Here is a 21,635-nt window from a genome sequence, read left to right on the forward strand (position 1 = left end):
TCTGCAGTCTTCCTGCTTCTTCAACACTACCTGTCATTCCATCTATCGTTGTGACACCTGCAAATGTAGTTACAATGCTCTCAGTTCCTTCATCCAGATTTTGCATGAGTAATATGATTAGTTGTGGTCCCAACACTGACCCCGGCAGAACTCCACTAGTCAGTGGCTGCCATCCTGAAAAATACACCTTTATTTCCATTCGCCAGTCAGCCAATCCTCTACACGTGCCAGTAACGTGTCCCAAACACCACAGGCTTTTATCGTATTTAGCAGCCTCCTGTGTGGAACCTGGAAATCAAAACAGATCACATTCACTGGCTCTCCTTTGTCTAACTTGGTTGTTACCTCCTCCAAGAATTCTAAAAGATTGCAAGACATGACCTAGCTTCACAAAGCCATGTTGTCTTCACTACTTAACCATGCACTTCCAAGTATTCCACAATCTCATCCTTAATAATGACTCTAAAATCAATGATCCAAAAAGACCTAAACAGACCCATCTAGAAACAGAACATCCCAAGGTTTACCAATAAAGAATTTGCAACCTGTAATCCCTTTAAGGAGAAGGCAGGCAATGTGAGGTGATGGTTGCACAGTGATAGTACCACTGGGCTAGTAATGCAGGCCCAGGCTAACAATCTGACGACAGCTGACAGAATTTAACTTTAATCGATTAAAACTGATCTCTCTTGATGGATTACAGAGGTAACAGTGGCTGAAGGACCTGAACTGAAGGGAATTTAAATTTGTCAGGAATTGGTGTTGGAGAGACTGTTAGGTCTGAAGGCTGATAAGTCCCCAGGACCTGATGGTCTACATCCCAGGGTACAGAAGGAGGTGGCGCGAGAAATCGTGGATGTGTTGGTGATTATTTTCCAGAGTTCGATAGATTCAGGATCAGTTCCTGCGGATTGGAGGGAGGCTAATGTTGTACCACTTTTTAAGAAAGGAGCGAGAGAGAAAGCAGGAAATTATAGGCCACTTAGTCTGACCTCAGTGGTAGGAAAGATGCTGGAGTCAATTATAAAGGATGAAATTATGACACTTCTGGATAGCAGTAACAGGATAGGTCAGAGTCAGCATGGATTTATGAAGGGGAAATCATGCTTGACTAATCTTCTGGAATTTTTTGAGGATGTAATTCTGAAGATGGACAAGGGAGATCCAGTGGATGTAGTGTATCTGGACTTTCAGAAAGCCTTTGATAAAGTCCCACATAGGAGGTTAGTGAGCAAAATTAGGGCGCGTGGTATTGGGGGCAAAGTACTGACTTGGATTGAAAATTGGTTGGCTGACAGGAAACAAGGAGTAGTGATAAACGGCTCCCTTTTGGAATGGCAGGTGGTGACCAGTGGGGTACCGCAGGGATCAGTGCTGGGACTGCAGCTTTTTACGATATATATTAATGATATAGAAGATGGTATTAATAGTAACATTAGCAAATTTGCTGATGATACAAAGCTGGGTGGCAGAGTGAAATGTGAGGAGGATGTTAGGAGATTACAGGGTGACCTGGACAGGTTAGGTGAGTGGACTGATGCATGGCAGATGCAGTTTAATGTGGATACATGTATGGTTATCCACTTTGGTGGCAAGAACAGGAAGGCAGATTGCTACCTAAATGGAGTCAAGTTAGGTAAAGGGGCAGTACAAACAGATCTGGGTGTTCTTGTATACCAGTCAATGAAGGCAAGCATGCAGGTACAGCAGGTAGTGAAGAAAGCTAATAGCATGCTGGCCTTCATAACAAGAGGGATTGAGTATAGAAGCAAAGAGATTCTTCTGCAGCTGTACAGGGCCCTGGAGAGACCGCACCTGGAATATTGTGTGCAGTTTTGGTCTCCAAATTTGAGGAAAGACATTCTGGCTATTGAGGGAGTGCAGCGTAGGTTCACGAGGTCAATTCTTGGAATGGCGGGACTATCTTATGTTGAAAGATTGGAGCGACTGGGCTTGTATATCCTTGAGTTTAGAAGACTGAGGGGGGATCTGATTGAGACGTATAAGATTATTAAAGGATTGGACACTCTGGAGGCAGGAAACATGTTTCCGCTGATGGGTGAGTCCCAAACTAGAGGACATGGCTTAAAAATAAGGGGTAGGCCATTTAGGACAGAGATGAGGAGAAACTTCTTCACCCAGAGAATGGTGGGCGTGTGGAATGCTCTGCCCCAGAAGGCAGTGGAGGCCCAGTCTCTGGATTTGTTTAAGAAAAAGTTGGATAGAACTCTCAAGGATAGTGGAATCAAGGGTTATGGAGATAAGGCAAGAACAGGATACTGATTGAGGATGATCAGCCATGATCATAATGAATGGTGGTGCAGGCTCGAAGGGCAGAATGGCCTACTCCTGCACCTATTGTCTATTGATTAAAACCATATTAACATATTCCCATCACTGAAAGCATGCAAGTGCTGTTCTTGGAAATGTTATACTATTCTGCACAGTACAGCTTGATAAGCTTCCTGCTTCCCATAAATCCATCTATCTAGAATAAATATCTATAATTAGTCTCAAAAATGGAAACCATAAAACCATCAATGATTGTTCTAACAATTCATCTGGCTCACAAATGCACTTTAGGGAGAAATCTGTCACCCTTACCTGGTCTTGCCGACATGCAGTTCCTAACCCCCAATGTGATTGACTCTCAACTGTCCCCTGAAACGGGCTAGCAAGCCCATTAGTTCAAGGATGGGCAACAAATGTTTGCCAGCAACACCCACATTTAAAGAAATAATTTTTTTAAATTGGAGTATCAAGTATTAAACATGAGTCAAAATAGCCACAGTTTCAGATTTTAAAACTTTACATAATTTTTAAAGACTTATAAAGAGGAAAGTGCCAAAAGATGAATTAGGAAGATACCATATCACTTAGTTTTAATTCATGCATGCAAATGAATAAATAATGCAATTACGATGACTGAAACAAAGTGATACTGTTGATACCAATATTAAATTATATTTGTTGCCTTTTGGAGTATTTTTTCAGTATATACAGTATGACAGTACAGCAATACTAAAATTCAAGTTTTTCAACTGATGATTAGTAGGTTCTAATCTTGAGGTCACAATTCACTGACCACTGCTTGCAGAGATATTCCAATTTCATTAAGTCAGAATTGCAACATTGCAACTTTAGCTGCAGTACTGTAATAACTAACAGAGTTATATTCTTTAGGAAAGGGAAGAGGTAGGTCCAAAGAAAACCAATACTTTGCACCATATCAAGTGCACCAAATTCCAGCTGATTGTGACCATGAAAAATTGTCATCCTACTAAATCCCTCAGAATTTACATGGAATTAGTTGAGATGGATGAACAAAATATTGTGTGGTGATTTCAAAACTGCTAATAAATAGTTAGTATTTCTAAAATGGCATTAACTTTTTTTATTTTATCCAGAAGTTTACAGAGTGGGTCTCAATTAAAATCAATTTTTATGAAAATCAAATACCACAAGTGTCAATAGCTCTCATGTGGCAACTTGGGGTTATTGCAAATTTAAATGATTATTGTGAAATCAACTACATTATGTCCAATTTTTTCCCTTTCTGTCAATAGCAGTAAGCAGATTCCCAAATATGCATTTCTTCAAATTTGAGTTACAAAAATGGCTATTACTTTAGCTCAGAACAATTGCAGCCTTCCTAAAGAAGAATATTAATTATGATTTAAGGAAACTTTAAATCTGCAATCCTCCTGATACTTTGCTCCACACCTTTAATTAGTTTTATAAAAAGTAATTCAAAGTCACATATTTCTGAGTAAGTAATAGCATATTAGAATTAAAACATTTGCTCCCCACCCTGAAAATAAGTATTTGTCTTGAGATGGACCTACAGATCTTTTTAGTCTACAAAGTCAAATCTGGAAAAGCATCTACCTAATTAATAATGCAGATCATTGCATAAACATATTAGTACATTAAACCCATTACACATACATTCAAATCTCAGTATAGTAATAAAAGCTTAGCAGTTTTTGAAAGTTGACATACCCATCACATTTCATCTGTATGCAGCAGACTATTATGGCTTGAAATTTTAATATAAACATAGTATGCAGTCCTAGTGAGACTTTAAGCCTGAGATTATGATTTTACTGATTAAGCTTACTTTAGATTTTAATTAGGTGAGATGGCACTGTACTTTTTCATCTTTTTCTAAGTAAAGCAAATTGGTAGTAGCACGGTCAGTACCAAGCTTTTGCAGGTGATAAGGGTTTTTACCGCAATAGAGCTAGTTAAAAGCATGATCATAGTTATACATCCAGTGTAAACTACTTTAAAAACCTCCTGAATGAATGGATTAGAAGGATGATTTTCTGTTTTAAAACAACTGTATATCTGCATTAAGAGGCCAGCGATAATATTAGCCAAATAAGCAAATGTACAGCTGAGGTTAATGGGATGCTTTGCTGGATATCAAAGTACCTTAGGATGTGCAGCAATACGTGAGACTCGGCGTGCAAGAGGAGAAGCAGGAGAAAAGATCCCTAAAAACTTAAGCTGAGTTGGGAGGAACAGAAAAAAAAAAGGAAAACCACAATAAGAGAGTATGTGAATTCATCGATGGATAAAATGGAGTACATGTCAAGAACAAATGAGTGGATGCTATCTTAATTCACAATTTAAATAGCAAGTTTCACATTGACATTCCAAAATATTAACCACACATATAACCCAAGAGCACCAACATCATGTATAAATCAGACAAATATACGGCATTTTATGATAAGACTTCTAATCCTGCATAGATTTATAAACAATTAAAAGAATGCCCGTCTAAAATATACACACACACACACACACACACACACAAAGATGTAAACCATATAAAATTTTGCTTTAGAAACTTATAATGAAATTTTTGGAAAAATATGATTACGTAGCAGGACCTTGTAAAATATCTAATTACAAAGTACAAAGTATAAAATCAAGTGAGTCAAATCTGCCTTATCCTTAAAGGCATATTAGGTTAGAACTGGGCTTTCAGGTTTTTTGATTGAACATCTGCAGAGCAGGCTACCTGATTTGCTCTTTTCCTGTCTGAAAGAGGTTGCAGTTAAAAGCCTCAATTTATACACTTTGCACCTTACCATCACATGATTAGCTCAAAATAGACTGAAGCAGCAAACTTTGGGTGTAAATTTTTATCCTAGTTCCAAAAAAACACTAAATGTTACTGGATCAGCAAGGCTATCCATGAACCCAATGGATTAAATTATGTGCACAAGACAACAGCCAAAAAGAATGAAACTCCTCAGAAGTCTGCCAACTATTTCAGACATATTACAGCCTGCTCTGAAATATTAGTTGTAAAGGATTTTGCCACAAAGTACAAATTCCAAATTTACTGGAATACCCATATTGGGAGATAATATTTGCTGTGCATTTACTGGGGCAGAAATAAGAAAAGAACAAGGCGTTTGATTCTGATTTTAAGATGACATTACTTAATATAAAGATGCAAGGCGCTCAGTGTATATTTAAAATAGTCTTGATTCTTTCAAAGTATCAGCCACTTTATGGATCATTTTCTTGTGAAAAATCAATGTTTTTGTTACCTGATTTTGAGGAGAAATGTATAGGGTTCTAGTTAGACCCTAGGCAAAAACATCAGAAGGAAGGGATGTTTCATTTTTGTGAAGCAATTCAAGTTAAAGATTCCAGCTTTAAGAAAAAGTATCAATATCACCTGTTTCTCCTAGGCTATGATGCTAACAGAATCATTCTGCATAAACAATTAAATCATATACTCAGTCCAAATGTTAGCATTCATGTAAAAGTTAGTGGCTTCATCATGATTACCACAAATCCATAGGAGGAAAGTTAGATTATACACAATTTAACATTTGAAATTTAAAGAAATATACAAGTCACAAGTAAAAACTGAGCAGGATCACTGAAAAAACATGCCAGAGCTAAAGGGATTTTTCATGCTTGTTTCCCCTCAAAGAAAAATAGCTACAGTTCTCAATGTAGGTTTACTAGCTGAGCTGAAAGGCTCGTTTTCAGACGTTTCATCACCATACTAGTTGGCATCATCCGTGAGCCTCCAGATGAAGCACTAGTGGCATGGCCTGCTTTCTATTTGTGTGTTTAGGTTTCCTTGTGTTGGTGACATCACTTCCTGTTCTTTGTCTCGGGGGGGTGGTAAATGGAATCCAAGTCAATGTGTTTGCTGATAGAGTTCCAGTTGGAATGTCATGCTTCTGGGAATTCTCGCACATATCTCGGTTTGGCTTGTCAGAGAATAGATGTGTTGTCCCAGTTGAAGTGGTGTTCTTCCTCATCTGTATGTAAAGATACTAGTGAAAGCTGAGTCATGTCTTTTTATGGCTAGTTTATGTTCATGTATACTGGTGTCTAGTTTTTTGCCTGTTTGCCCATCGTAGTGTTTGTTATAGTTCTTGCAAGGTATTTTGTAAATGACATTAGTTTTGCCTGTTGTCTGTACAGGGTCTTTCAAGGTCATTAGCTGCTGCTTTAGTGTGTTGGTGGATTTGTGGGCTACCATGATACCAAAGAGGTTTGAGTAGCCTGGCAGTCATTTCAGAGATGTCTTTGATGTAGGGGAGTGTGGCTAGGGTTTCTGGACGTGTTTTGTCTGCTTGTTTGGGTTTGTTGCTGAGAAATCAGTGGACTGTGTTCATTGGGTACCCATTCTTTTTGGATACGCTATAAAGGTGATTTTCCTCTGCTCTTCGTAGTTCCTCTGTGCTGCAGCATGTGGTGGCTCGTTGAAGTAATGTTCTAATGCAGCTTTGTTTGTGGATGTTGGGATAATTGCTTCTGTAGTTCAGTATTTGGTCCATATGTGTTGTTTTCCTATAGATGCTAGCTTGAAGTTCCCCATTGGCTGTTCGCTCTACTGCGACATCTAGAAATGGCAGTTTGTTGTTGTTTTCCTCCTCTTTAGAGAATTTTATGCCACTAAGGGTATTATTGATGGTCTTGAAAGTTTCCTCTAATTTGTTTCTTTTAGTGATGACAAAGGTGTCATCCATGTAGCGGACCCAAAGTTTGGGTTGGATGGTTGGCAGGGCTATTTGTTCAAGTCTCTACAAAGAACCCTGATATCAGAGGTCCCATGGGTGTTCCGTTGATTTGTCTGTAGGTTTTGTTGTTGAAGGTGAAGTGGGTGGTAAGGCATAGGTCCACTAGCTTGATGATATTCTCCTTGCTAAAGAAGTTGATGGTGTTTGTTATATGTGACTTTGATTCTTCTAATAGTGTAGTCAGTGTTTCCTTGGCCAGGTTGATGTTGATGGATGTGTATAGGGCTGTTACGTTAAAGGAGACCATTATTTCATCCTCTTCTCTCTTGGTGTCCTTGATGGTCTTCAGGAATTCTTGGATAGAGTAGCGTGAGTCTTCTATTATGTGTTTTAATCTTTGGTGTAGCTCCTTGGCTAATCTGTAAGTTGGTGTTCCAGGTAGCGAGACTATGGGTCTAAAGGGGGCTCCTGGTTTGTGAATTTTGGGTTTTCCATAGAAGAAAGGTGTGTTGGATCCATCTGGTTTCATTTTTTGAAGTCAGTCTTATTTATTTCTCCAGATTTCTGAAGTTTTTTTGAGTAGGGCTATGATTTAGTTCTCTACTTGTGGGGTCGGGTCTAACGCCACTTGGTTGTAAGAGTTGGTATCGGCAAGCAGTGCATTCGCTTTCTCAATGTAGTCTCTTTGATTTAAAATCGTCCTTTGTCCGCAGGTAGGATAACAATGTTTTTCATCTCTTTTTGATCCTTCTAGTGTTTTACTTTCTTGTGTATCGAGTATGTTTCCCTATTTTTTCCTGCTTAATGCTGACGCAACTGTCTGATGATTTGCTGGGTTTCTTCTGTGAGTTTGTTGTATTTCAGTATTCTTTCTTGTCTGCATCATGGTAGCCCACAAATCCATCAACATACTAAAACAGCAGCTAATGAACTTGACAGACCCTTTTCAGACAACAAGCAAAACTAAATATAAAATACCTTGCAAGAACTGTAACAAGCACTACACTGGACAAACAAGCAGAAAACTAACTGCCAGGATACATGAACATCAACTAGCCACAAAAATACATGACCAATTCTCACTAGTATCTTTACATACAGATGAGGAAGGACACCACTTCAACTGGGACAACGCATCCATCGTAGGTCAAGCCAAAGAGAGACACGCGCGAGAATTCCAAGAAGCATGGCATTCCAACCGGAACTCTATCAACAAACACATCAAATTGGATCTCATTTACCACCACCTGAGGAAACAGAATAGGAAATAATGCCACCAGCACAAGGAAACCTAAACACAAATAGTAAGCGGGCCATACCACCCATGCAGAGAGTTGGGATAAGAGGTTCTTAAGGCAGAGTTGGGATAAGTAGTTGGGATAAGAGGTTCTTTTTCAGAATGGCAGCCGGTGACAAGCGGTGTCCCACAGGGTTCAGTGTTGGGGCCGCAGCTGAAAAAGCGTTATATATTAAATGATCTGGATGAAGGGATTGGAGGCATTCTAGTGAAGTTTGCCGATGATACGAAGATAGGTGGACAGGCAGGTAGTACTGAGGAAGTGGGGAGGCTGCAGAAGGATCTAGACAGTTTGTGAGAGTGGTCCAGGAAATGGCTGATGAAGTTCAATGTGAGCAAATGCGAGGTCTTGCATTTTTGGAAAAAAAGAATACATGCATGGTCTACTTTCTAAACGGTGAGAAAATTCATAAAGCCAAAGTACAAAGGGATCTGGGTGTGCTAGTCGAGGATTCTCTAAAGGTAAACATACAGGTTGAATCTGTACTTAAGAAAGCGAATGCAATGTTGTCATTTATCTCAAGAGGGTTGGAATATAAAAGCAGCGATGTGCTACTGAGACTTTATAAAGCTCTGGTTAGGCTCCATTTGGAGCACTGTGTCCAGTTTTGGGCCCCACACCTCAGGAGGGACATACTGGCACTGGAGTGTGTCCAGCGGAGATTCACATGGATGATCCCTGGAATGGTAGGTCTAACATACAAGGAATGGCTGAGGATCCTGGGATTGTACTCATTGGAGTTTAGAAGGTTAAGGGGAGATCTAATAGAAACTTACAAGATAATACATGGCTTGGAAAGGGTGGACGCTAAGAAATTGTTTCCGTTAGACAGGGAGACTAGGACCCGTGGGCACAGCCTTAAAATTAGAGGAGGTCAATTCAGAACAGAAATGCGGAGACATTTCTTCAGCCAGAGAGTGCTGGGCCTGTGGAATTCATTGCCGCGGAGTGCAGTGGAGGCCGGGACGTTAAATGTCTTCAAGGCAGTGATTGATAAATTCTTGATGTCACAAGGAATTAAGGGCTACAGAGAGAATGCAGGTAAATGGAGTTGAAATGCCCATCAGCCATGATTAAATGGCGGAGTGGACTCTATGGGCCGAATGGCCTTACTTCCACTCCTATGTCTTATGGTCTTATGCTTCATCCGGAGGCTCACTGATGATGTTACCTAGTATAGTGACAAAACGTTTGAAGACGAACCTTCCAGCTCAGCAAGCAAACCTACATCCAGAACCTCAACCTGAGCTACAAATTTTCTCAAAACTTGCTAATAGCTACAGTGATGTGCATTGATAATTATTGTTAAATTATTAAACCCCTGCACTACAGTTCATTTGCCTTTTCTTTCCCCAACCCATTCACACTGACACAATCCAAGTTCATTTTGGCACGCTTCCCATTTCAGTGCCTTTAGCCTCAAATAGTGTCCAAAATACGTCAAGCTTCTACTTGATATCGCAACTGCTCTGAAGGAATCAAGTTATGCAGTACATTGTAAAAAAAAGAGTTCCTGAGCTATCCAAATCTACCATCATAGAAAACAGCCTATGTGAGCCTAACTTGACAAAACCACACTGCGTTCCTTTTGAACTGTGCCATTGTTTTGTAACTGAAACTGTTATCATTTAGTTCACACAGTGACGTCCCATATATAAATGATTACAAGTTCTGGAAGCAGTGATTGAGGAAGGAACATATATTAGAGCAACAAAACTCTCCTTTTTTTAATATGGTGTTATTAGGTCTTTGGGAGTATGCACACGTTTATTTGGGGGGGGGGGGGTGGTGGTGGTAGCGTTTGTGGTGTAGTGTGCATGTTGGGGGTGGGGGTGGAGAAAAGAGGTGGCCTTCATATCTCGTCCAAAAGGACTCACCATTTCTTCAGTGTGCTGTTGATGGAACAGCCAAGGTTACGTGCTCAATCCTTTCTGACTCAAAGGCATGTATTAACAATTGAATGAAATTTATGTGAAACCAAGAGTTAATATCAACTTGATGGAGAGCTTAATGTACAGAGCACACAACATGGGCAGAATTAAAGAAACTCAAAATGGTGAACGCAAGTTTAAAAATATAAAAGGCCCACAAGGGAACATTTAATAAAAAAAGTTTTCATTGATCTTGATTAGACACTTTCAAATTTCAATGTCCTAGATGGCAGACAGTATATCAGGAATCAAATCATACAAATTTAATATTGGAAAATATAAAACATCCAGAATATATGCCACAATGCTTCAATTGTATTACAAATCAACATATTCTCAGGTTATCAATTTACAGTTATGCCTGGATCAAATCAGAATCTTTTGACAGTAACAGGGAAAAAAAAAGGGCTGAAACTGGACCCCTTCAACATTAGGTTGAATTACAAAAATAAATACAATTTCGATCAACCAATCGTTTTCCAAACTTCTTCACATAAGTAAATTCAGTCAAAACAGTAGGTGGCGATAATGGAACTTGTTCCAATTTAATAACGGTAGGTTTGTGTACTGCAGCATCAGAATACTCGTTCTATTTAAACAGCTTAGTGAAAGCATTAAATGTTGTTATTTGCCCAAGGTAGATAAACACAATTAGTAGTGAGACTAGCAGGGAGTATAAAAGAAGATGTGACAATGACCCACAAAAATAAGCGAAATCAATGGGAAGCATAAGAGAGCAATGGTAGCAACAAGAGCTAGAACAGAGACAATAGTAGGGAGCATTATAGTGCTGACAATGAGTGGAGAATGAGACCGGCAAGGAGCAGAACAGGCAGCAGCAGTGGGAGCAAGAACAGAATGAGACCAATGGGGAGCATTAGAGAGAGTGCCAGCAACAGCAAGGGCCATGAGTATGAAACAGCAGATGAGGATGCAGAATCTGCCAAGTAATTTGTTAAGTGAGTGGACAAAAATTTTGGAGATGGCATAAAAGTGGGAAACTTGAGATTGACCATCTTGTGAGGGAGAATAGAAAGGCAGATTATTAGCAATGAGACACATTACAGAATGCTATGTACAGAAGGATTGAGGTGTCCTCAAACATGAATCAAAGTTAACATGCAGATACATCAAATAATTCAGGCAACAAGTGAAATGGAGCCTAAAATTTAGAGGAGCATTACTACAACTATACAGGACATTTGTGAGACAGTAATCTCCTTACATAAAGAGAGATAAATATGTATTAGAAATAGCTCAGAGAACGATTATTAGGCTGATTCCTAGGGTGAAATGGTTGGTTTGAGGGAAGGTTAAGCAGGTTGGGCCTATACTCACTGGAATTCAGAAGAATGAGAGGCGATCATGTTGAAACAGATCAAATTTGAGTGAGCTTGACAGAGTAGATGCTGAAAGAATGATTCCTCTCAATTGGAAAAATATAGATCTAGATAACAGTTAAAAAATGAGAGGCTTTCCAGTTATAATTGAGGTAAGGACAAATTTCTTCTTTCAGGGTCATTGGTATTCTCTTTTACAGAGGACAAGGGGGTGGATAATTGAATACACTCAAAGCTGAGTTAGACAATTTTGACTAACAAGGCAGTTGAGTCATGGTGGCAAACAAGAAAGGAATTAAAACTAAAATCAGATCAGCCATGGTTCTAGTGAATGATGTCGCAGGTTGAGATGCTAAATGGCTTATCATAAAACATAGAACTGTACAGCACAGGAATGGGCCCTTTGGCCCATGATGTTGTGTCAACATGACACCAAATTAAATTAATCCCTCCTGCCTGCCCTTGGACTATATCCCTCAATTCCTTCCACATTCATGTGCTTATCTACAAGTCTCTTAAATATCCTCATTGGTATTTGCCTCCAGCACCACCCCTGGCAGAGCATTCCAGACACCTACCACACTGTGTCAAAAACAACTTGCCCTCACATCTCCCTCGCACCTTAAATGTATGCCCCCTTGTTTTAGACATTTCAACTCCAGGAAAAAGATTCTAACCGTTATCCCTATCTATGCATCTCATAATTTTAAGAACTTCTATCAAGTCTCCCCTCAACCTCTGCCACTATAAAAGAAAACAATCCAAGTTTTTCTAGCCTCCCCTGACAGCTCATACCCTTTAATCCAGGCAGCCTCCTGATAAACCTCTTCTGCACCCTCTCAAAAGCCTCCACATCCTTCCTATAATGTGGCGACGAGAATTCAACACATTACCCTAGATGTGGCCTGACCAAAATCCTATAAGCTGCAACATGACATCCTAACTCCTGTACTCAATTCCCCAATCAATAAAGGCAAGCATGCCATATGCCTTCTTTGTCACCCTATCTACTTGTGTGGTCACTTCCTGGAAGTTATGGACTTGAACTCCCAAGATCCCTCTGTACACCAATTCTGTTCAGGTCCTGCCATTAACTGTACACTTTTCTTTAACATTTCCCTAGAATAAACGTCATCTGCCATTTCTCTGCCCTTACCTGCAACTGATCTATATCCTGCTGTATCCTTTGACAACCTTCTACACTATTCACAACTCCACTAATCTTTGCATTGTCTGCAAACTTACTAACCCACCCATCTACATTTCCATCCAAGTCATTTATATATTTAAGAAAAGTAATAAGGAAAAGTCAGGAACTACAGAACAGTGAGCGAGACATCAGTGGTGGGCAAGTTGTTGGAAGGAATCCTGAGAAACAGGATTTACATGTATTTGGAAAGGCAAGAACTGATTAGGGATGATCAACATGGCTGTGTGTCAGGAAAATGGTTTCACGCTATCTCGATTGAGCTTTTTTTGAAGTAATGAAAAGGATTCATGAAGGCAGAGCTTTGAACGTGATCTATATGGACTTCAGGAAGGTGTTTGACAAGGTTGCTTGTCGTAGACTGGTCAGCAAGGTTAGGGCAGCACGGTGGCACAGTGGTTAGCACTGTTGCCTCACAGCACCAGAGACCCGGGTTCAATTCCCACCTCAGGCGACTGACTGTGTGGAGTTTGCACATTCTCCCCCTGTCTGCGTGGGTTTCCTCCGGGTGCTCCGGTTTCCTCCCACAATCCAAAAAAGTGCTAGTTAGGCAAATTGGCCATGCTAAATTGCCCGTAGTGTTAGGTATAGGGGAAATGGGTCTGGGTGGGTTATGCTTCGGCAGGTCGGTGTGGACTTGTTGGGCCGAAGGGCCTGTTTCCACACTGTAAGTAATCTAAGTAATCTAATCTAATCTAATCTCATGGAATACAGGAAGAACTAGCCATTTGGAGACAGAACTGGCTCAAAGGTAGAAGGCAGAAGGTAGTGGTGGAAGGTTGCTTTTCAGACTGTAGGCCTGTGACCAGTGGTGTGCCACAGGATTGGTGCTGCATTCACTACTTTTTGTCGTACATATAAATGATTTAGCTGTGAACATAGGAGGCATGGTCATTAAGTTTGTAAATGACAATGAATTGGAAGTGTTGTGGTCAGCAAACAAGATTACCACAGAGTACAATGGGATCTTGATCAGAGGGACCAATGAGCCAAACAGTGGCAGATGAATTTAGATATCTATGAGGTGCTGCATTTTGGAAAGTCAAATCAGGGCATGACTTATACACTTAATGGTAAGGTTCTGGGGAGTGTTGCTGAACAAAGAGACCTTGGAGTGCATGTTCACAGCTCCTTGAAACTGTAGACAGGATAATGAATAAGGCTTTTTTTGGTCAGTACATTAAGTATAGGTATTGGGAGGTCATGTTGTGACTATATAGGACATTGGTTAGGCCATTTTTAGGATACTGTGTGAATTCTGGTCTCCCTCCTATAGAAGGATGTTGTGAAACTTGAAAGGGCTCAGAAAAAAATTACAAGGATGTTGCCAGGCTTGGAGTGTTTGAGCTATAGGAGAGACTGAATGGACTATTTTCCCTGGAGCATCAGAGGGCGAGTAGTGACCTTATAGAGGTTTAAGAAATCATGACATGCATGGATAGGACAAGGTCTTTTCCCCAGGCTGGAGGACTCCTAGCTTTAAGGTGAGAGGAAAAGATACAAAACGGACCATAAGGGCAACCTTTTCATGCAGAGAGTGGTATGTGTATGGAATAAGCTACCAGAGGGAGTGGTGGAGATGGGTATATGCATAGGAAGGGTTTAGAGGGATATGAGCCAAATTCTGACAAATGGGAATAGATTTATTTGGGATATCTGGTCAGCATGGACGAGTTGGACCGAAGGGTCTGTTTCCATGCTATACATCTTTATGACTCATATATATTACAAACAGCAGAAGTCCCAGGATAGATCCCTGCTAAACACCACTATCACAGACTTCCAGCCTGAAAAACATCCTTCCACCTCTACTCTCTAGCTTTTATGGGCAAGCCAATTCTGAATCCTCACAGCCAAGTCACCATAGATGCCATACATCTTTATCTTCTGGATGAGCCTAACATAAAAGTCCTTGCTGAATACCTGACTAAACCCCATGTAGACAACATCCACTGCTGTACCCTTATTAATAACCTATGTCACCTCCTTGAAAAATTCAATCAAGTTAATAAGACACGACCTATCCTGCACAAAGCCATGCTGACTGTCCCTAATTAGACCATGCTTTTCCAAATACATATAAATCCTATCTCTAATATTGTCTCCAATAGCTTCCCAATGGTGATGTGAAACTGAGTTTCATAGATTATCCCTATTTCCTTTTCTGAACAGGGGAGCAACATTCACTACTCGCCAGTCCTCTGGGATCTCTCCAGTGGCTAATAAGGACACAGAGATCTTGGTCAAGGCCTCAGCAATTTCCACTCTTGCCTATCTCAATAATCTGAGGTGGATACTATCGGGCCCTGGGGACTTATCAACCTTAAATGCTCCTTTTTGATCTCAAAATGCCGTAGCATATTATTACGCTCCACACAAATCTCACTGTTCTCCTGGGGGGATACTCATGTAAAGTACTTATATTTAGGATCTCACTCATTATCTTCTGCCTCCAAGCACAAGTTCCCTCCATTATCCTTGACTGGTCCTACCTTCTCCCTCATTATTAATACATGTATAGAATGCCTTTGGATTCTCTTTTACTCTACTTGCCAAGGTCATTTTCATGGTCCCTTCTCGCTCTGATTCCCTACTCAAGTTCTTTCCCGCTTTCTTTATATTCCTTATGGGTTTTGTCTGATTTTAGCTTTCTAAACCTTACATATGCTCCCATTTTTTTAAATTCATGACTTCCCTCGTTATCCAAAGGCCCCTTAACCCTGCCATCCTTGTGCTTCCTCCTTACTAAAACATGCCAGTCCTGAACATTTATCAGCAGGTCTTTAAAAAATTCCCACATTTCAAATGTGGACTTGCCTGATAACAGGTCTTCCCAATTGACACTCTCTAGCTCCTGCCTAATCTGATATAATTTGCCATTCCCCAATTTAGTACCTTGCCACAAGAACCTAACCCATCCTTATATTAAAACTTAAGGAGCTGTAATCACTGTTTCCAAAATGCTCTCCCACTGAAAGATCAGTCACCTGGCCAGGCTCATTAGCCAATACAAGGTCCAGTACGGCCCCTCCCCTTGTTGGACTTTACACATACTGTTTCAAGAAACTTTCTTGGATGCAGTTAATTCTGCCCTGTCTAAGCCTCTTGCTCGAAGGGAGTCCCAGTCAATATTAGGTAAGTTAAAGTCACCCACAATGACAACTGTTTTTATTATATCTCTCTATAAGCTGCCTACATATTAGTTCCTTAATGCCTCGGAGGCTTTTGGGAGGCATAATCCCACCACAGTGATTGCACACATCTTATTTTTGAGGTCTACCCATATTGCCTCAGTGGCTGAGCCCTCCAGTATGTCCTCTTCGCAGATGTAACATCCTCCCTGATTAGTATTGCAACTCCTTCACCTCTTTTACTTTTCTCTCTACCTCATCTAAAACAATAAAACCCTGGAACGATCAACACCCAGTCCTGCCCCTCTTTCAAGTAAGTCTCTGTAATGGCAATAACATCATAGTCCCATGTACTGATCCAGGTTCTAAGCTCATCTACCTTACCTATAATATTCCTTGCACTGAAATAAACATACTTTAGCCCATTAGTACCTGTCTCTGTGTGTCTTCTCTGTTTGATTTACTGGTCCTAACATGTATCTTCTCCTCAATCCTCCACTTGCTGACCTGCTGCTCTGGTTCCCAGACCCCGCCACTCTAGTTTAAACTCTCCCTATAAGGATATTGGTTGCCCTCTAGATTATGTTCAACCCATTCTTCTTGCACAGGTCATCCCTGCCAGAGAGGAGGTCCCAATGATCCAAGAACCAGAAACCCTGCCCTCTGCACCAACACCTTAGCCACACATTCATCTCTCCTACATGTTCCTCTTAATTTTTGCATTTTACATTAGAAGGTATATGTACATTTGCTTTTGGCATGGAAATTGCGTGAATAGAACAGATGTATAAATTTTCTTAGTGATTTCAGACTAGCTAAGCAACATTTAATAACTCACTTCATGGCATGTTAAGTGATTGGTGACACTAAATTAAGTCTTTAAAATAAATGTTTTTACTTCCACTCTCTATTTAACACAGAGATTATCCTTCAGAATGAAGCAATACTAAACTTTTTGCCCAGTTATCTGTCAAAATTGATGAAACTCTGAATTTTAGGAAGAAAACGTGGATGTAGTGTTATTGATTATCACACATGGCAAAGTTCACAGAAGGTATCTGCTGCATGGAAATACTTAATAATTACTTTAACAATCCTCAGCCACTACATTCAACTAGCTGTGTAGGTACCTCCCTTGTTCAGAACTTGTGAAAATGCAAGCAGTGAAAATACACAGAAGAATGTACCTCTCCATGAAATCGAGATATCCCAGCAATCATATAGCTGTACCATTTTGGTTCTGAAGCAAAGCATCAACAGATTTCTTATTCTGAAGAGCAATTTGATGCAGGAAGATAATCATTTGTGCAGGAAGCACTAGTTCACAACGAAATAGTAAAACTGATTAGGCTTTATGGACAGCAAAGCCATGTTGTGAACATGGACTTTGAAAGCAGAGGATAATGAGTACAGATCTGTCAGTCATGCTCTGTTACATCAATGAATCTTTCACTTCTGCTTGGTCAAAACAGCAGTTTTCTTCCTCCAAGTACCTAATGTCACCCTGTTCTTAGAGAAACACTGAACATATATACAAGGAAACTCACATAACCCCAGCCATTAACTTCAAATTACAAGAGAAAGGTTTATAGCCAGACTGAAGCTATTTCATTAATGCCTTCTAACTTAGTTTGAAGTATATCCTTCCAAATATGCCAGCAATTCTCTTTCAGTTTTACTTATCAATGCAAGAAGTAGATCCTATTACATCAGTTGAAGACAAACTATAGTGCCCTTCTCATTATTTGAACTCATTCACTTTCCAGTGGTGTTATTTCTAGCAAAAATAATGCTTTTGCATTGTATTTCCCACAATCTTTCACCATACGCACTTCCCTGCACCAATTTGGAATTCAAATAAACCCTCCAGAGAGTCTAAAAATTGCAGACTTAACCTGGACTTCAAATATGACTGATTTTCACTGGAAACTCTTGCACTTGTTCACCAGGATAGAAGGAGGTACCATTTCTTCAGGAAATTATAAGTTTTGCAGGTGCAACGTACAGACGAGGCAACCAAGTTATCTAGGTAAAAACAATGACTGCAGATGCTGAAAACCAAATACTGGATTAGTGGTGCTGGAAGAGCACAGCAGTTCAGGCAGCATCCAACGAGCAGCGAAATCAACATTTCGGGCAAAAGCCCTTCATCAGGAATAAAGGTAGTGAGCCTGAAGCATGGAGAGATAAGCTAGAGGAGGGTGGGGGTGGGGAGAGAGTAGCATAGAGTACAATGGGTGAGTGGGGGAGGAGATGAAGGTGATAGGTCAAGGAGGAGAGGGTGGAGTGGATAGGTGGAAAAGAAGATAGGCAGGTCGGACAAGTCAAGGGGACAGTAACTGAGCTGGAAGTTTGAAACTAGGATGAGGTGGGGGAAGGGGAAATGAGGAAGCTGTTGAAGTCCACACTGATGCCCTGGGGTTGAAGTGTTCCGAGGCGGAAGATGAGGCGTTCTTCCTCCAGGCGTCTGGTGGTGAGGGAGCGACGGTGAAGGAGGCCCACGACCTCCATGTCCTCGGCAGAGTGGGAGGGGGAGTTGAAATGTTGGGCCACGGCGCGGTTTGGTTGATTGGTGCGGGTGTCTCGGAGATGTTCCCTAAAGCGCTCTGCGAGGAGGCGCCCAGTCTCCCCAATGTAGAGGAGACCACATCGGGAGCAACGGATACAATAAATGATATTGGTGGATGTGCAGGTGAAACTTTGATGGATGTGGAAGGCTCCTTTAGAGCCTTGGATAGAGGTGAGGGAGGAGGTGTGGGCACAGGTTTTACAGTTCCTGCGGTGGCAGGGGAAAGTGCCAGAATGGGAGGGTGGGTCGTAGGGGGTGTGGACCTGACCAGGTAGTCACGGAGGGAACGGTCTTTGCGGAAGGCGGAAAGGGGTGGGGAGGGAAATATATCCCTCGTGGTGGGGTCTTTTTGGAGGTGGCGGAAATGTCGGTGGATGATTTGGTTGATGCGAAGGTTTGTAGGGTGGAAGGTGAGCACCAGGGGCGTTCTGTCCTTGTTACAGTTGGAGGGGTGGGGTCTGAGGGCGGAGGTGCGGGATGTGGACGAGATGCGTTGGAGGGCATCTTTAACCACGTGGGAAGGGAAATTGCGGTCTCTAAAGAAGGAGGCCATCTGGTGTGTCCTATGGTGGAACTGGTCCTCCTGGGAGCAGATACGGCGGAGGCGGAGAAATTGGGAATACGGGATGGCATTTTTGCAAGAGATAGGGTGGGAAGAGGTGTAATCCAGGTAGCTATGGGAGTCAGTGGGTTTGTAAAAAATGTCAGTGTCAAGTCGGTCGTCACTAATGGAGATGGAGAGGTCCAGGAAGGGGAGCGAGGTGTCAGAGATAGTCCAGGTAAATTTAAGGTCAGGGTGGAATGTGTTGGTGAAGTTGATGAATTGCTCAACCTCCTCGCGGGAGCACGAGGTGGCACCAATGCAGTCATCAATGTAGCGGAGGAAGAGGTGGGGAGTGGTGCCGGTGTAATTACGGAAGATCAACTGTTCTACATAGCCAACAAAGAGACAGGCATAGCTGGGGCCCATACGTGTGCCCATGGCTACGCCTTTGGTCTGGAGGAAGTGGGAGGATTCAAAGGAGAAATTGTTAAGGGTGAGGACCAAGTTATCTTACTGAAATCACAAATATAGATAATAAACTTGAATGGAGCTAAACTCTCAACCTTGGCAATGTAAGATAGGTAAACCAACGAACTATAGGACACTCAATATCAGTAGTCGGAAAAATAATCCTTACTGAAGAAGGTTACCTCATTTTACAACAGGATCTGGGACCAGATGGGCCAACAGGCTGAGAAGTGGCCGATGGAGTTTAATTCAGATAAACGCGAGGTGTTACATTTTGGGAAAGCAAATCTTAGCAGGACTTATACACTTGATGGTAAGGTCCTAGGGATTGTTGCTGAACAAAGAGACCTTGGAGTGCAAGTTCATAACTCCTTGAAAGTGGAGTTGCAGGTAGATAGGATAGTGAAGGCAGCATTTGGTATGCTTTTCTTTATTGGTCAGAGTATGGTGTAAAGGAGTTGGGAGGTCATGTTGCAGCTGTACAGGACATTGGTTAGGTCACTGTTGGAATATTGTGTGCAATTCTGGTCTCCTTCCTATCAGAAAGGTGTTGTGAAACTTGAAAGGGTTCAGAAAAGACTTACAAGGATGTTGCCATGGTTGGAGGATTTGAGCTATAGGGAGAAGCTGAACAGGCTGGGGCTGTTTTCCCTGGAGCGTAGGAGGCTGAAGGGTGACCTTTTAGAGGTTTACAAAAGTATGAGGGGCATGAATAGGGTAAATAGGCAAAGTCTTGTCCCTGGGGTCAGGGAGTCCAGAACTAGAGGGCATAGGTTTAGGGTGAGAGCGAAAGATATAAAAGAGACCTAAGCAGCTACCTTTTCATGCAGAGCATGGTACGTGTATGGAATGAGCTGCCAGAATGTGGTGGCGGCTGGTACAATTGCAACATTTAAGAGGCATTTGTATGGGTATATGAATAGGAAGGGTTTGGAGGGATATGGGCTGGGTGCTGGCAGTTGGGACTAGATTGGGTTGGGATATGTGGTCGGAATGGGCGGGTTGGACCGAAGGGTCTGTTTCCATGCTGTACATCTCTATGACTCTATAACTCTATACGTGAAAAACAAAATAGGAAAGCATAGAGTCATATAACACGGAAACAAGCCGTTCAGTGCAACTCTTCCATACCAACCAGGTTTGCCAAATTAAACACTATCAAAACCGCAATGAATATTTTTTGTCTGTCCTACTGCTTGGGCTCTGTCTGTACCTATTGTTTACTCCTTACCCCCTCCCCCACACTACCTTCTGCATACAAACCAACATCTTCCTAGCCACCATCAGTTCTGAGGAAGTGTCACCACACTCAAATATTAAACTTTGATTTCTCTTCACAGGTGCTGCCAGACCTGCTGAACTTTTCTAGCAACTTCTGTTTTTGTTTCTGATTTACAGCATCCACAGTTCTTTCAGTTTTTAATGGATAATTAACATGGGGTTCAAAAGGAAAAATCTTGCTTGGCCAACTGCACTGAACAAGTGTCAAAGATCAGACAAGGGCACAACCTTCAATCTGGCATGGTGTGATAGAATAAAGCAAAGTCCAGAGCATTCAATCAAGGGACAGAAAGCAAAATGGATAACTGACTGTCTGCAATAGATAGGTGGAAATTACCTTTAGCTAAATGACAATGTTCCAGGCTGCTTCATAGGAGCATTACAAAACAATATGTGGCATCCAGCATTTAAAGGCAACATTAGGTCAGGTGACCAAAACACATGTTTCAAGCAGTACCTTAACAGGAGGAAACAGAAGCAGTACCTTAACAGGAGGAAACAGAGGTAGAGGCACAAAGAGGAGTAGAGTAGAAAGGCACAGGTACAAACTGCAGAGTAATAACAATTGTAAATGCACTGAAATAGAAGGGGAAAGGCCTTGGAGGAATTTGAAAAGAAGTTAAGCATTTTAAGATCAAGATGTTGCTTAATTAGAAATCAATTTAGGTCATCGAGCATAGGGGTGATAGGAGAACAGAATTTGCTACAAGAGGTGGGCAACAGAGTTTTGGATGACCATAAATTTATGGAGGGTAGAATGCAAGAAATTAGTCAGGAGTGCTTTAGAAAATTTGAGTACAGAAATAACAAAGGGACAGTTCAGCAGCAGAAGAGCTGAGTGTGAGTAAAGTCAAGCAATGTT

General features: G+C 41.3%; 1 protein-coding gene across 7 annotated transcripts in view; it reads right to left on the minus strand.

The window, feature by feature from the left end:
* The window catches only part of LOC140483193 (mitogen-activated protein kinase kinase kinase kinase 3), a 308,564-nt gene that overhangs the window by 132,046 nt on the left and 154,883 nt on the right, over positions 1 to 21,635 (minus strand). The window lies entirely within an intron of this gene.

The sequence above is a fragment of the Chiloscyllium punctatum genome, chromosome 11 (assembly GCF_047496795.1).
Source record: "Chiloscyllium punctatum isolate Juve2018m chromosome 11, sChiPun1.3, whole genome shotgun sequence".
Classification (NCBI taxonomy): domain Eukaryota; kingdom Metazoa; phylum Chordata; class Chondrichthyes; order Orectolobiformes; family Hemiscylliidae; genus Chiloscyllium; species Chiloscyllium punctatum.